We start from the raw sequence: 16775 nt of genomic DNA, 5'->3' as shown, positions 1-16775 counted from the left end.
GCGAGAAATGAAAGAAGAAAAAATATGGAACAGATGGGGCCAATAGAAAGCAAAAATATAAATATTTAAATTAAATATAAATGAAATAAATATTCCAAATAAAAGGCAAAGGTTTCAGACTGCATTTTTAAAAATATAGTTTGAAAGAAACTATCTAACATGTAAGTATTCAGAAACAGAGAAAATGAACGTTCTTAAAATTATTAATGAAACTGAATCCATAGACAAAATTGGACATCAAGAAAATTTTTGTTTTAATGGAATAATCAGTGAGATAAAGGAGTAATATAAAAGTTATGTGATCTTTTGTAGTGGGTAAGGAAAGTAGGAACACTCTATCTGTTTTACAATGTGAATATAAATTTGATATCAAAATCTAATGAAGATATTTTAAGGAAGGAAAACCGTAATCCAATTTTACTTGCAAACATAAATGAAGGGGTCAGCGCTGTGGCTTAGAGGAGTGAAACCAATGCCTGCAGTTCAAGTATCCCATATGGGTGCAGGTTTGAGTCCTGGCTGCTCCACTTCCAATCCAGTTCTCTACTAAGGCCTGTGAAACAGTGGAAGATGGCTTAAGTCCTTTGACCCCTGCACCCTTGTGGGAGACCCAGAAGAAGCTCCTGGCTTTGGTTGGGCTCAGCTCCAGCCATTGTGGCCATTTGGGGAATGATAAACTTGACAAAGCATTTATTCCAGGAAGAGAAATTTCACTTCACAATGGAAATTCAGTATTTCACTATATTAACAAAAGAAAGGAGATACAATACCCACTTATGGAAAAATTCCTGCACAATAAGAATAAAGAAAATCTTCATTAGTCTGATAAAAATATCTACAAATACATGTACAGCAAATGTTACTCTTGATATTTGCTGAAAACTGTCCTTCTGAAATAAGGCAACTCATCAAGATCGATATTTTGAAAACTTTCCCTATGAAATTAGGAAAAGGATAAAGATATTTATTTGTCGCCCTTTCTTTCAGCACTTTTGGTAATCTTGAGCTGTACAGAAAGACATGAGACATACAAAAAGAACTGTTGCAGAAGAAAATTTGTTTCTTATATTTCAACTAAAGTGACTAGATAAAGTCACAATTAAAACAAACTCTCTCAGCCGGTGCCATGGCTCACTAGGCTAATCCTCTGCCTTGCGGCGCCAGCACACAGGGTTCTAGTCCCGGTCGGGGCACCGGATTCTGTCCCGGTTGCCCTTCTTCCAGGCCAGCTCTCTGCTGTGGCCAGGGAGTGCAGTGGAGGATGGCCCAAGTACTTAGGCCCTGCACACCATGGGAGACCAGGATAAGCACCTGGCTCCTGCCATTGGATCAGCGCGGTGCGCCGGCTGCAGCGCACTGGCCGCGGCAGCCATTGGAGGGTGAACCAACGGCAAAGGAAGACCTTTCTCTCTCTCTCTCTCTCACTGTCCACTCTGCCTGTCCAAAAAAAAAAAAATAATAATAAGTTTTTAAATCAACAATATATTAGTTTAACAAAGTAATTAGAAAGAAGGCAGTTAAGAATTGATATTAAAAATACCATTTACAATGATGTTCACAAAGTAAAATATCTTGGAAAGAAGTCACAGGAAATTTAAATTTTCATGAGGTAGAAAACTCAATTTATCTGTAAGTTTGATGCCACCTTATTAAAACTCTCAAGAAATTTCTGTATGTGATTTAACAAACTAATTCTCAATGTATATGAAAGAAAAGGATTAGTTAGATACCATTAAAAAGAAAAATACTGGAGAACTTGCACAACTAGTTGTGATTTTAAGGATACAGTAAATAAGTCAATGCATCATTGGTGAAAGAAAATACAGATTAATTCAATGGATTAGAGATCTGTGCATATATTTCTGAAAAAGGTAATAAAAGAAACAAAAAATCAAGGAAAAGGAAAAAATGTGACTGAGACAACACGATAGTCAAATAGACAAAAAATGTTGATTTTCAAGCTATGATGAATTTTATTGCATTGATCATCTGACATGACAATGTATTTTTTCCTCTAAATTTTTGAGGTTTAAAAAACATTTTTTAAAAAGCATACTGAATTTCACTCCTGCTCAAGTTCTATGTAAAATCAAGGGCAGGTGTTTGATGCAGAGATAGGATGCCACGTGGAATGCCTACATTCCATATCAGAAAGCCTGAGTGTGAGTCCCAGCTCCACTCCTGACCCAGTTTCCTTCTACTGCACACTGTGGGATGCAGCAGGTGATTTCTAAAGCCACGAAGACCCAGACTGAGTTCTAGGCTCCTAGCTTTGACCCAACCCAACTCCAAATGTTGCCAGCATTAGGGGAGTGAACCAGAGAATGTCAAGTATCTTTATCTGTCTGCCTTTCAAATAAAAATGAAAATAAATAAATAAAAAGTAAGATCAAGATGGAGCATAGAACCAAATACAAAGGGGAATCCACAAAGCATCCTTCACTGCAGGGAACTCATTCTTAAACAGCTCACACAAAAATTCATTAATCATGAAGATAAATATTGTTAAATGAGGCTACAGTGAGAGTATAACTTTTTATTATAAAATACACCACTAAAGGATGACAAAACAAACTTCAGAATGGGAAAAGATATTTATAATACATTACAAGTTTAGCTCTACAATATACGGAGAATTTCTGCAAACTATTAAGATAAACAATCCTATAGAAAAAGGGGCAAACAGCATCATGAGAGAGGAAATCAGCATATCCATAAAGATATGAAAAGGTTCTCATAAGTTGTAAAGAAAATAGAAATTAAAACCAAAAGAATACATGCTATAAAAACAGTGTTCCCTAAGATTAACCAACAGTGATAGTATCAACAAGAATTCAGAGCAAAAAGAACTAAATATTGTGATATAATATGAAGTACATTTAGTCTCCACTCTTCATTCCTGACTTATAGCTTTGGAAACCCTATGGATAGGGGACAATCTTTCATTCTACCACCTGGGCTTCGGGCTCTCTTTTTCTAATATTTATTTATTTTACTTGAAAGAGTTACAGAGAGAGAGAAGAAGAGGCAGAGAGAGAGAGAGAGGTCTTCTATCCACTGGTTCACTCCCCAATTGGCCACAATGGCCGGAGCTTTGCCAATCTGAAGCCAGGAGTCTCCTCCAGGTCTCTTACGTGGGTGCAGGGGCCCAAGGACTTGGGCCATCTTCTACTGCTTTACCAGGCCATATTAGAGAGCTGGATTGGAAGTGGAGCTGCTGGATCTTGAACTGGTGCCCATATGGGAAGCCAGCACTGCACACAGCAGCCTTACCCGCTATGCCACAGCGCCAGCCCCATTGGGTCCTCTAACACTGAGCTCCTGATGTAATATCTTTGTAATTTCCTTAGTAAGAACATCTGGCAAAGCTCCTAAGCCCTTTAGAATCTTTCAGGTTAGAAGGGATTTCCTGTTCTAATGAGGCAACTCTTGGTGGGCACCCAGATGGCCTTAAAAATAGCAGGTTGTTTGCCAGAAGAACCAACCTTGTAAGTTTAAGTATGGAACTCTCATCACTACCTTGACTTAAGACAATGGAGAGGAGAAGCTAATGACTGGATTAATCACCAATGGCTGATGACTGAATCAACCTTGCCCATATCAAGAGACCTCCATAGAAGCCCCAAAGTATAGGGTTCAGATGAGCACACGTAGGTTTCTGGAGGACACAGAAGTCCCCACCCTGACCCTACATCTTGCCCAACCCATCTCTTCATCTGGATGCTTATCTCCATCCTTTGTAGTGTCTGTTATAATAAACTGATAAAGAAATTGTTTCCTTGAGCTCTAAGAGCCATTCTGGCAAACTAGTCAAATCCAAGGGGCAGTAGTGGGAGTCCAATTTATAGCCAATGAGAAGTGCAGGTGACAGCCTACTACTTGCAAATTGGCACCTGAAGTGCAGTGTAGTCTTCAACTGAGCCCTCAACTTGTGGGATCTGATTCTAACTCTGGGTAGCTGATGTCGGAATTGACTGAATTCGAGGACTCCAAGCTGGTGTTCCTGGAGCAATCGTCTATGGTAGGGAGAAAGCCACACATATATTTTAGTGACCAGAGGAGAAATATTGTATTCTGTGGTAAGTGGTATTTGGAAAATTAGTTTGGTATTTCCTATTTTTCAGAAGAACATTCATACATTGCTGATGGGACTGTAAACTAACAGAAACACTTTGGAGGTATTATTATTCTGATATGGATTCCAGGGACCCCTGAATATCAAAGTAAAACAAAGCCAAGCAAAAACACATGATGTAAGTTTCCTTAAGTCCAGAGGGAAGGGGGACAGGAGACAGGGAAACATACACACAACACAGACAATGTAATCTTCAGATGTTGTTGAGTTTGCCAAATGCACCTCATTGAGAATTCTGTCCACTTCTGTGCAAAACAGGCTACTCTGATGTCAGTTTCCTGACTGGCTCATGTAGCATGCCTCATTGGCATACACGTTCAGTTCTCTGATAGCTATCCCTGCCTTCTGATTGGCTGTTATTCTCCTCCTGCCCTGATTGTTTAGCCTAGATCTGATTTTCATAAAGGGGTCAGAGAGTCACTTTGTATATAGAAGAGCCAGCACTGCCAAGTTTATTTGGCAACTCCTCCCTTGGAGTCACCCTCCTGATTACTGGGGCAGGGGTTTCTCACTTTCAATAAATGTTGCTAACTGTCCCTATCTAGATGGAAATTCTTCTTCAATGTGAGACAAGAACTGAGATCACTCTCATCATCCTGTGACAGTATCAGTTATGTTAGACCATAATGCTATGTATCTAACAACAAAATGATCTCACTGGAACATACCACAACGCCCTGATTTAGCTCGTATCTCTATGCAGATGCTGGACTCAGGCCGCGTAGGCTGGCCTCTGCTCATCCAGGCTGGTTTCTTGTGATCTGTGCTCCACTCAGTCTTTTGTCTACAAGTCAGACAGGAATCACTTGGTCTGGTATGCATTTGGATAGGGCAACTTATAAGCTTGGCTCTAGTTCCACTGCCTTTCCTTCTGCTGGGAGTGTTACAAGCTTATATTTATTCCAATAAGATCTGATGTAAGCGAAGATTTAATTTTGATTGTAACATAAGCAAATAGCAATTTATATTGAGTATACCTACAGCTATTTGAAAATATTTGAGAAATTTACCAAAAAGAGGAAGGAAAGGTAATATAATCATTTTTGTTTCAGTAAACCAATGCTAAAAATACTTGGTCCCATCCTCTATCCATTTTTCTCAACTAAAAGAATAAATATCACATCTTCTGTCTCCCCAAGTCCTTGCCTCCTCCCCAACACTTCCCCCTTTACAAAACTGCTTCCTGGGTTTTTTAAGTTTTCTGGAGATTTTACACACATTTTATCCCTCATGCTAAGCTACTGCTCTCTTTTCACTGTAATTACCAAATAGATATCTACAGCTAAAGTTTTTCATAGTTAATTTTCTTCAGCATCTTTTTCTCATTTTTCTTGGAAAATGTGAAGAAAGCGGGAGGAAGGTGAGAGTTTGTTGATACACCTGATTTTCATTCTGTCCTAGCGAAGTCTGAAGTGTTAATCTTGTCTTTCCCTTTAAACTAGGCAATGAGAATGGGTTGTTTTTCAATATTGCTTCAGCTTCATTAATATGTATGTAGTCTGCTGTAATTTCTTTTTAATTCATATAGTACTTTGAAGCTCACTTTATAAGCCTCTCCTGCTTCAGGCCTATGACTTCCCTTCTGACACATACATTTTCTTTCCCTTCATCCTCTCTGATGCACTTCATATCTCAGTGTAGCTCCTGGTTCTTCCATCTACTTTCTATCATTAGTCTTCCTAATCACTCCATGGCTTATCTTTTATGATTGTCTTTCAAAATCTCTTCGTCAATTCAATGTTTTTGAAAACCTTGCCATGGACTTCAAAAATAGTGACTACGCATTAAGTATTTATTCAATTAACAGATATGAGTGCTAAGCCTGTAGCAGGCACTGTCCGAGGACCATCCTATTCACCACGTGGACGACCTATGCCCCCAGCCTCATGGGGATGAAGGATCCATGCGGATGAGCACTTATAGGCACCATCACCACATGGCTGGCCAAGCACCCTTCACTGGAGGCTGCTCTCAGACCACAGAAGTGTCCATTTTCTGGGGAACTCCCTTCTAGGGCCCACTACATGGTATGTCCAGCGATGATTTAGTCTGTAGTGTAGTCCCCTCTTGGAAGAAGGCTGGCAGCATGAGGTTTGCACCTATCATTCAGCCAGTCTTCTACCTTGAAGTTCTCTCAGTAAAGCTTGTTTTGCTTTGTGCTTGCGTCATCTACAATTTCACAACTTGGAACATTACAATAAATGCTGGTCTTCATGGAATCTTGCTGAGTTAGAAATACTATGAAAATAGAAATCACCTTTATTTCAGGCCCAGAAATAATATTTTGGCTTTTAATTATTTTCTGGAAAATTCCTTTGGCTTGGATACTTTTAGTTTATTTCTATCCTAGGGTCCTTAAGAACTTGACCCTGTGCCATGGCCATAGATGGAATTTCCTGCCCTTCCCTGCTTTCGTACTTCAAGGGGAAGTAAAGAAAGTAAATACATTCGCTGCAATTCAGGACATCACCAAAGAACAAAATTCTCTCAGCCAATAGGCAGCACCATCATCTCCTTACGTGAGAAGCAGAAATTAGTGTCTGCCTCACTTGGATTTCTTTCCCAATTTAAAGGAATTGTAAATTACAAGCGGCCAAAGGGGGTTCTAAAATTCTGATCAGTAAGGAACAATAAATCGGAATTTTCAGACCACTGTTTCCTAATTTAGCCTCCTAAGTAAAACAATAGGCATAGAAATGGAAGAGATTGACTATCAATAAAAACAGTCTCGGCTGGCGCCGTGGCTCACTAGGCTAATCCTCCGCCTTGCGGCGCCGGCACACCGGGTTCTAGTCCCGGTCGGGGCGCCGGATTCTGTCCCGGTTGCCCCTCTTCCAGGCCAGCTCTCTGCTGTGGACAGGGAGTGCAGTGGAGGATGGCCCAAGTGCTTGGGCCCTGCACCCCATGGGAGACCAGGAGAAGTACCTGGCTCCTGCCATTGGATCAGCGCGGTGCGCCGGCCACTGCGGCCATTGGAGGGTGAACCAATGGCAAAGGAAGACCTTTCTCTCTGTCTCTCTCTCTCACTGTCCACTCTGCCTGTCGGGAAAAAAAAAAAAGATAAAAAAATAAAAAATAAAAACAGTCTCAGAAGGAACTAAGAAACTTATTCAATAATATATTTATTCATGAATTCATCCTTGAGACACAAATTCTAATGACAATCAACTGGGTAAGGCTAAGCTCTGAGATGATGTAGAGTGAAGAAATGGTGATGGGAGCAGGAATCCAAAGATCCATGGGATGAGTTTTGTCCTCAGATTGCTCACGGCTTAGGCTGAGGAGCAGAGAAGGGGCACATTAGTCATACTAAAATCAAATAAAAATTCTGTAGCAGAATATAAACAATGTTCCAGATATAGGACACCATTCAGGGATGACAGCCCCTCTCAAGATAACAGAAAAAGCATAGGAACTACCAACACAAATATAGCTACAATGTTTTTAAGGGGAAACATTGACAGTATGATGTTCAGCCAAAGCTTGAGAGGGGTAAGTTTTAGAGCTATTTCTGATAATGTTCATCCTTGCAGTACAATGTTTCTGTCTGTTCTAGTTTGGTTCACCCTCACTCAATCCATAAAATAGTGCTGCTGCTTGTCTTGTTGTCTTGTGTATACAGCATGAAACTACCAGCAATTCCCCTTTTGGTAGTGGTTAGTTCTGCCATCGAGGGTAAGAGACACACTACATTAGGTTCATTCCCGCCCATCTAATATCCTTTCTCTCCCATCAGAGTTACAGTACAGCAAAGATGGTGTTGGAATTCCGGTCCACATAGCAAGCAGAAGGCATATGAAGAGTTATGACTCTGATTATCTAATTAAGCTTCAATCATTAAAAAATCATCTGTTAAACATTCTAAGATGATACAGAATGCAGGATGCTGAGGCTGCGACACTTACCGGAGTAAATGAATAAAGCATATTAAAAGTGATTATTACAGAGGTTACCATCCAAATGAACATACGAAAGGGAGAAAAGCACACCTCGGAAACAGAGATGCATACTTTCCACGAAGCTCATCAATCTTCAAATCCATGACCTATCCTTTGCACCGGACGCTCTATGGCCTTGGCACCAGCCCTAGCAGAGTGCTCATCTCATCATCACTGCACCATGATGATGTTGGCAGCAATTCTTGAAGATGGTTAGCTCTTTTCTCTCTCAACTACATATTCATACATCCCTCCCTCACTTCCACCCACCAGTCTTCGAGTGGCTTTGCAGATGTGTCAGAAATTTAAGGGGTATGACTAATGGGAAGGTCAATTAGAGAGAGTAGACTGTGTTTCTAATGTCCACAATCACTTGTGTCTGTATCTAAGACACTGCTGAGCCTTCCTGGTACTGGAATGGTCCAAGGATTCTCCTGAGAACCCACTGAAAATGTTGCTGTCTTAATTCTGTACGTGCAGATGTTGCAAAGCATGCAAGCAAGGCTCATTCTCTTAGTTAAAGTGGAGAAAAGTCATAATAACATATTAAGAAAATATGGAATTTTCTTATTTTGATTTGAAATGATGGCATTAATAGATTTCTCATAAAATTACAATATTCGGTGAACAAAGATTTCAAAAACAATATGGTAAATAAGTACCTTTGATTCAGAGTATTTGAGATTGATTACTGCTCAAGAAACATTGTAATGCCCTGAAATCTCAAAGCTAACATGTCAAAGAAACCTGAGAGATATTTGGACAAATATGATCTCAATCTTTAAAATGTGTTAGATATCAAATTGTTGTTGTGAAGCTGAAAGAAACTTTAAAAAGCTCAATAAAACAGATTCAGAATCAAGTTTAATCAAATTAAAGAAGATATTTTCCTAATGTAAATATTAGAAAAATAGCATCACATGAAAACCAGTCAAAGTATGCATGCGAAAAATTGTAAAGCTAGGCTGGCGCTGCGGCTCACTAGGCTAATCCTCCACCTAGTGGCAACGGCACACCAGGTTCTAGTCCCGGTCGGGGCGCCGCATTCTGTCCCAGTTGCCCCTCTTCCAGGCCAGCTCTCTGCTGTGGCCAGGGAGTGCAGTGGAGGATGGCCCAGGTGCTTGGACCCTGCACCCTATGGGAGACCAGGAGAAGCACCTGGCTCCTGGTTTCGGATCAGCGAGGTGCACCGGCCGCAGCGTGCCAGCCATGGCAGCCATTGGAGGGTGAACCAACGGCAAAAGGAAGACCTTTCTCTCTGTCTCTCTCTCTGTCCACTCTGCCTGTCAAAAAAAAAAAAATGTAAAGCTAAGTATTTAGAGGGATATCAGGCAATTAAAATATTATTCCTCTATATTGGTGGCATTTGAGGCATTGTCAGCTGTGTAAACTTGTGATTTTGTGATATGTTTTCTCATTCAAAATTAAATTACTCCTTATTTTGAGTCTGTTATAACAGATAAAATTATTCCACCCGTTAAAGAAGGACTCCTCCCCTCCAAATTATGTCAATGACCAAATCCTGGCTGTGCCCCCGATGTGGTGCACATTTAAGACAAAATAAAGCTAAGCTCCATTTCTGAGCCTACCTACCGCTTGCTGCTCTGAGAAGGCAAGCGTGCAACCTTGTAAAGGACTTGGCCTCTAAGTCAAACCTTGAAGAGTAGAGTTCCACAGCTTTGCTGGCTCTCCAACTTCCATGTGCCAAAACAGCTCCTGGAGGACACTGTAAATTGCACGGTGCTGGGCTTCTGTCTGCATGTCTACGATGAGGTCCAGGACTTTTATGTCTGCTGATACTGCTGGTTGGGGAGTCACACGTGGGGAATCTCAGCCACAGTAAACTGAGCCTCTGCCTGTGGCCACCCCCTCCGCTTTGTCAATTGATCCCCAAGTCTCTCCTCCACTTGAGGCTCTAGGAAGTCTCCCCACTCACACCCCCATTTCTCTACCTTTACTGCATATTCCCAATGGCCTATAAATGACAACATTAAATTAACAGCAGCAATAGCAACAAAAACCCATCCGTCCCCCTGTCCAGCTACCCTCCATCTCGCTGATCCTACTAAGGAAACGATCCGTGGAGGTGGAGTCCACACTCACTCTTTCTCATACCTTGCTCTTGTTCTCTTCAGCCAGTCCAGGCAGTGGGAAATGTTCTTGTCCAGGTTACTTCCAATCTTTACGACACGCAATCTCATAAGCATTTGTCATTTCTCCTGCCATGTAGCTTACCAGCAGAGCTTTTGGCATCCTTAATCCCTCCTTCCAAAAACTCCGGATTTCTGTGATACCACATGCTCTGGGTTTTACTCCTAACTCAATGATCACTCATCATTCTCCTCGGCTGGTTTCTTCTTCCTCCTTTCCCCTAAAATACTGAGTGTCCCAGGACTCCAACATCTTCAAAAAGTTCATGAACACCTCCAAAAGCAGTAACTTTTTTTATCTCTTTGTTCAGTCTTGCACCTTTCATACAGAAACTATAGCAGTGACAAGGAACTGAGGAACACAGAGATCAGTTCTACTGTTGAACCAATGAATGGTCAGAAAATTCCAGGTATGGGAAATAGCACTTTACCATAGAGTGATCAATAAAGCAGAATATATTAATTGAATGGGAAAAAGATGGAAATCACCAGGGTGAATTTAAGAGCTCAAACAGAATGAACGAGAAATTGTGGGCCATGTACATATGCAGATGCCAAGCAGGAAAAACAGAGCCAAAAAGCAATCTGTACAAAAATACAGAGATTGTCACTCAGTCTCTACTGGGAGCTGGTCCCCAGCATATGGGTGGTTCAATCAGAGATAGAGATGCAGGGCTTGATGCCTATGGTGGGGCAGGGCTAAGTAGAAGATGCTGCAAACATAGCCAGGGACAAGATGAGGGTCCAGTGTGACTCAGTGGTCTGCTGCCTGGAGAGCTCCCAGTCTCCAGCCACTGGGGATTCTCCGTTCACCACATCCAGCCTCGAATTTCTACACCAGGAGAAACTGTGTCCCCTCAGCCATTCCGTGCACACTCAGAAGGCTGCAGTTTAGTCCCACCTGGTGACAGATGCTAAACATTTAGTTCTTGAATTGCATTCCTGCCACTGTCCTCTCTGTTGCTTTCATTTTCCCAAAGGCTCGTTAACAGTAGGCTGGTGAGCCAGGCAGATACTTACTGAAAGTCTGAGCATACAAGATGAAGGTTACAGTAGAGAACAAAGAGATACTGAAACCGAGACACTACTATTTTCATTTTTCTCCAGCTATCTCCAGTCACAGAAAGTTACTTGGTGATCATCCCCTTCCCTACTGTGCCCATCGTTTGCAGGACTTGGCTTACTAATTTCTTCCTCTCCCTCTCCATGGTTTGCTTACCTTTTCCCCAACCTATCCAGCTTTGGGAACGTTCCCTTTCCCCCAAGCAACCTCATCCCATGTGAATAAAAAATACGAATACTCTGCTATTCATAATCCTAATTCTTTTCTTGCTTGCTCAATTGTACTGCATCAACAGCCTACTTCAGGGATTGCATTTGACTTAGTGGTTAAAACACAGTTAGAACACCTTCATCCCAAAGGAGAGCATCTGTATTTGAGTCGCAGCCCTGGTCCCTACTCCCAGTTCCAGCTACCTGCTACTAAATAAGAGGCAATGGTAATGACTCAAGTAGTGGGGTCCCTGCCATGTACATGGGGGACCTAGGTTGAGTTTCCAGCACCTAGCTTCACGGAAGGGAGGGGAAATAATCGGTACAAGTCTTTCAAAGACAAAAGCCTATGGGGCCAGGAAGGTAATGCAGATAAATGAAAGAGAGCAGAAAGGGGCTGTGACATAGGAGGGGAACACACAAGCTTCAGGCAAAGCCAACAGGCACCAAGTCAGTAATGCAATCACAGACCTTGATGTGGTCAGCACTTGCGCCTGCACATACTCAGTACAAAGACTGCTCTGTCCTTCTGGAGGCCTAGTTACCTCTGATTGTTGCCATATGGAGAGACAAGACCAGTGTTTTCAGTGTTTCAAGACAATTGAGCATTTGCCATTTTATTGAAATGTCCTTGTTTTAAAACAAAGACAGGAAATTCCATTTTTGCTAAGCTATTAAACATTCATTCCAAAACAAAACATTGCCTTGGACTGGATCTGATCTGTTTTCCACCAGTTTGCCACCCTTGCACTGGGAACTAAACGCTACTACTCAGTTGAGACATGATGGTGGCCAGATGTGAGCTGGGATCCTGGAAACAGAGCACAGGGCCATAGCGAGCTGCTGAAGAGGTCACCACCACTCCTAAAATCTTTTAAGGAAGTGCAATGATCCAAAGAATACTCCCCTTCTTAATGCAACTAGTGCAAGTGAGCTGCAATAATGCACGTCGTGGCAGGAAGCCATGTGGCCACGGCTGAAACTTTCATTGGTTAATGAGCACTATCTCTAGCAGGGGGGCTCATATTGTGCCCCCTGTGTATTCTTCACTGTCCAAGGGAGTGAGTGCATTTAACCACAACCAATCAAGGGCTGGCCTGCTTGACAGGTCTCCAGCAGTAGCCATGGCAGAGCAAGCACTCTCTACACAAACTCAGCGCCAGGTTACTCTCATTCTATACTCACCAAGCAATGCTATTTGAATCTTGTTGAATGATGTATGAATCTCGTTTCCCAAAGAGATTTTCATTTGAAGGAGAAGCTGTTCTGATCAACTCACAAGCAATCTTCAAGACCACAGTTCACATTCAATAAATTATGGTTTGCTTGTTATTCTGTCTTGCATTTGCTTCCAATATTTTGACTATGAAAAATATGGGAGTTCCTTCTTGTGCAAGTTTTATTGATTAATAATGTGGACTCTGTGTTCAGAGACTTCCTGGATTAGAATTCCAGCATCTCTATTTCCTAGCTATGGGATCTCAGGCACATTTCACAATCTCCCTTTGCCTTGGTTTCCTCAGGTATATATGGCAAAAATAGCGCTTACCAAATGGAAACACTGCAAGAAAACAATAAATGTGAAGTGCTTACAACAGCACTGGCAACGTAGCACTCTACAAAGAGACTTCTCAAAGTTCTTATGAAAACAGAATTAAAAGACAAGTTTATTTTTGTTCAAAACAACTTGGGAATCCATGCATTTTTTTTTCATGATATGCATTTCCCAAGAATTTTTGGAAGAATTTTTATCTACTTTATTTAAGAAGCCAAGAGGCAGACATCATGAAGACAACCAGAGCTTCTAGTTGCCCGTTTGCTCCTCTGAATGCCCACACGAGGTGAGGCTGGGACAAAGCTAAAGCTGGGAACCGAGGAGCCAGGTTCCCATGCAAGCAGCAGGACCCCGACCACTTGTGCCATCACTGTCACCTCCCAGAGTCTGTATTGTTTTGGAGCTGGAGTCAGGAACATGAACCCAGGCACCCTGAGATGGGATGTGAGTATTCCCAACCAATATCCTATTGTTAGGCCACATTCCCATTCCTCCCACGAGCCTCTGAAGACCTTTCGAGTGTGAGTGTGTGTGTGTGTGTGTGTGTGTGACGTGTATGTGTGTTCTTTTTCTAAACTCAAACCTGCAACACCTAAGAAAAAGCTTCATCAAGGGTTTTGTAGCCGAAGCAAAGGCTGAGCAATCTTCCTGGACTACTGAGATCTGCCGTGATCTACGCCATGACCTACATTATTCCATTACCAAAGAAACTGCTGCTCCAGATGTGGACATGGAAAAGATGAGGTGATGATGTTAATTGGAATACAGATGTTTAGTGGGTGGAAAGTCTGCTGATGTGGACTGGATGCAGATAAAGAAACATCTAGTCTACTAATTAGCTCCTCCATGACCATTTGAGTTAGTGTGAAGATGCTTTCTCTGCTATTACCTATGTGGGATAATAAGCAGCTTACTTAAAAGGTTAATAGAGACACTAATGAAGGTCTTTCACTATCGATTCAGAATAAAAACTATACTATTAATTTTTTCTAAAGTTTCTCTCCAAACTTTTTTTTTAATCACAATTACTATTACATATACCATAGGTAAAAAAAAAATCGCAGTCTAAGAGTAAAAATATTTTTTTAGGAACTCACACTCAGTTGCCACATTTATTTGACTATTCTAATTGTAATCCTATTAAATATTTAAATGTCATTGAAATAATAAATTGTCTTCTTTTTAATAAGTGGCTGTTTAATTGAAAGAAAAATGTACAAAGGCATTGGAATATTTTATTAATGGCTATCCAATTTCATTGAAAGTTTAGAGCCTAAGTCCTTATTTCTAACTTTCCTCAGCTCAGGAAGATGTAGATTTTCTTGGCAACAGTTGCTGTGTGAAATATTCTGAGATAGAATTTTTTATCATAATTAATAATAGATGAAAATTTCTGAGTTTTTGATGTTCTAAACTCTATGCTGTTTGATTTACGGTGTCTTTATAGTTGTTTTTCTAGTAATTCTCAGCCTTTCCTGTTGGTATAAGGGTTAGTCATCTTTCTCTGCTAGATGGATCTGATATTTTTTCCTTTTTCCCCATATCTTCATGTCTGACTTGTGTCTTTATTTTAATAACACAACCAATTCTACCATAATGAGATTGGACTACAAGGTGTCTAAATTTCAAGGGGAATGTTTAGCATGTTAATAGACAATTAACCAAATATGCCTGCTGTATGTATCTTTGGAATATAAACATTATATGGAAGGCAACCCAACTTCCAGGAACAAAGTTCCGTAATAGGCAACTGCTCTTGTGACAGTTACCAAAGGTACTTTATCTACCTCACATTTTTTAAGGGGTTTAGTGCAAGTTTTTGTACAATATCATCACTAGATTATCCTTTTGACTTTGTTTTTTTGGGGGGGGAGGAAGATAGTTATTTAGGACTATTCAAAATGCAAAGTTGAGATATAGTTTCAATTCCTATCATGCAGAGAGGAATTTACAAAATTAAAAAGCTTTCCATCAAAAGCATTCATTGAAAATAGGATCCCTAAAATATCTCCAGGTTTCTGTTTTGCTTTTCTCTCTCTTCTTTGAAACAGAAACTCCCTAGCAGGCAGCAACCTCCTGGGTTTCCTGAGCTGCTCTCTGCTTTGTCTTCTGTCTTGCTGATGTCTGCAATCCGACTGCCAATGTGCGTCTCTGCAATGGGAAGACTTCATTGTTTTGGTGTCCAGTTATCAGTTTGCACCTATAAAGCTACACCGTGCCTGCTACATTTATTGTTGTGCTTCGGTGCCAATGAGTGGCTTTCTTACCTGTAGCACAGGGGGTTGCAGTCAAAGCAGAGCCTGGTTTGTTTCTGGGCATCTACATCTCAATTTACAAATTTCATTAAATATTCTGATCAAAAAGGATTACGAGTGACAGCTTAGTTATCCTAGTGACACTAGCGCCTGTGACCACTTTTATTTGTCATCATTATAACTTGATAAATGGCCACTAAGTTTCCTTTCTGATAACCTCCAGCAGGAATGCTCTTTTGTAAATCTGGCCTTCTAAAAACTCTGTTTGGGTGGTCGGTGATTACAGCTAGCCAGACAAATCTCAACTATAATTTTTTCTTAAGAATTAAAGAGAAAGCAATGTTTAGTGAAAAAACAGGTTTCTTGCAGAGTGTTCTATTGCTGAATGTTTTATGGGATAGATGCTATGCCCACTGTAAACTGAGGCATTTCCATTCTCAAAGCGTAATAAGCATTTTCCTGGAAGCCCAAATTGGTAAAGTATTCACTAAGGTTTTGGCTTCTTTGCAAATGTTACCTGTCTTATAAAAGTACGTTCATACCAGTATTTTGGGTTTAAGCATCTTTCAGGAAATGCTCCTCCAGTCTTGAAAATCAAAGTTACGTAGTTAAAGGCCACAGAGTGGTTAAATGCAATGTTTCTACTCTTTCTAGCTTAAGAAGAGTGAAACTAGAAGTTGTAGCTGAGGGCAGAAATCTAACCAGTAAAATTAGTTTAAAAGGAGGTACAGGCCCAACTCTGAATACCAACATATGCCTGAACAAATTCTACGTACCTGAATCTCCCTATGGGGATGTAAGCAGTGAACTGTACGTGTGTGTGAGCACATAGGTGTATGTCAAAGTCCACCAGAATGAAAAAGCTTATTTAAGTGCAAAATCTATTCAGTAACTTGACAGACTAGTGAAATAATTGACAGTGCACCTAAGATTCATTGCTGCCAATAGAAATTCGTAAACATTAATAAGTCCCTTCAAATTATTGCATTTTTAAGCTTTAATTTTTAATTCACTTTATTAAGTATATTGTTTTGTTTATGTGTTCAACCTAAATTTGTACCCTATCACTTAGTTATCAGGAGATTTTTTAAAAGATACTGAAGCCTTTTATTTAAAGATCTATTTATTTATTTGAAAGGGGGGGGGGTGACAGTGAGTGAGAATGAGAGTGAGAGCAATTCTTCATTTGCTGGTTCACTACTCACATGCCTGAAACAGCCAGAAGTAGGCCAGGCAGAATCCTGGATTCTGGAACTCCATCCAGGTTTCCCATGTGGGTGGCAGGGGTCCAAGCACTTGAATCATCATTCACTGTCTTCCCAGGCACATTGGCAGGAGTTGTATCATAAGCAGAGTAGCAAGGAGTCATACTGGTACTCGGATACAGCATGCGGATGTCCCAAGCAATGACTTAACCCCCCAAGCCACAACACTTGCTCCATTGCGAACTTTTAAAAAAGAATATATAAA

General features: G+C 40.8%; 1 protein-coding gene and 1 non-coding gene across 4 annotated transcripts in view; one reads left to right on the top strand and one right to left on the bottom strand.

Annotated features, from left to right (window-relative positions):
* The first annotated feature begins 1960 nt into the window (after positions 1-1960).
* On the top strand, positions 1961-2030 carry LOC127492213 (small nucleolar RNA SNORD61). Its single transcript, XR_007921373.3, has one exon. It is a non-coding gene; the product is annotated as a small nucleolar RNA SNORD61 (small nucleolar RNA).
* Positions 2031-7272: 5242 nt separating this feature from the next.
* LOC149124742 (uncharacterized) overlaps positions 7273-16775 on the bottom strand; it is a 395906-nt gene continuing 386403 nt past the window's right edge. Inside the window, exon 6 of one of the 3 annotated variants that reach the window (XR_016213567.1) lies at positions 7273-7412. The gene's annotated coding sequence lies outside the window, so the exon portion shown is untranslated. Of the gene's footprint in view, positions 7413-16518; positions 16754-16775 lie in introns of those variants that run through there. The other 2 variants (XM_089304659.1, XR_016213577.1) reach the window with 2 other exon arrangements.

This window comes from Oryctolagus cuniculus, chromosome 9 (genome assembly GCF_051225735.1).
Source record: "Oryctolagus cuniculus isolate XC-2025 breed Fujian yellow rabbit chromosome 9, ASM5122573v1, whole genome shotgun sequence".
Classification (NCBI taxonomy): Eukaryota; Metazoa; Chordata; class Mammalia; order Lagomorpha; family Leporidae; genus Oryctolagus; species Oryctolagus cuniculus.
This window is presented reverse-complemented; position numbering and strand designations above follow the sequence as displayed.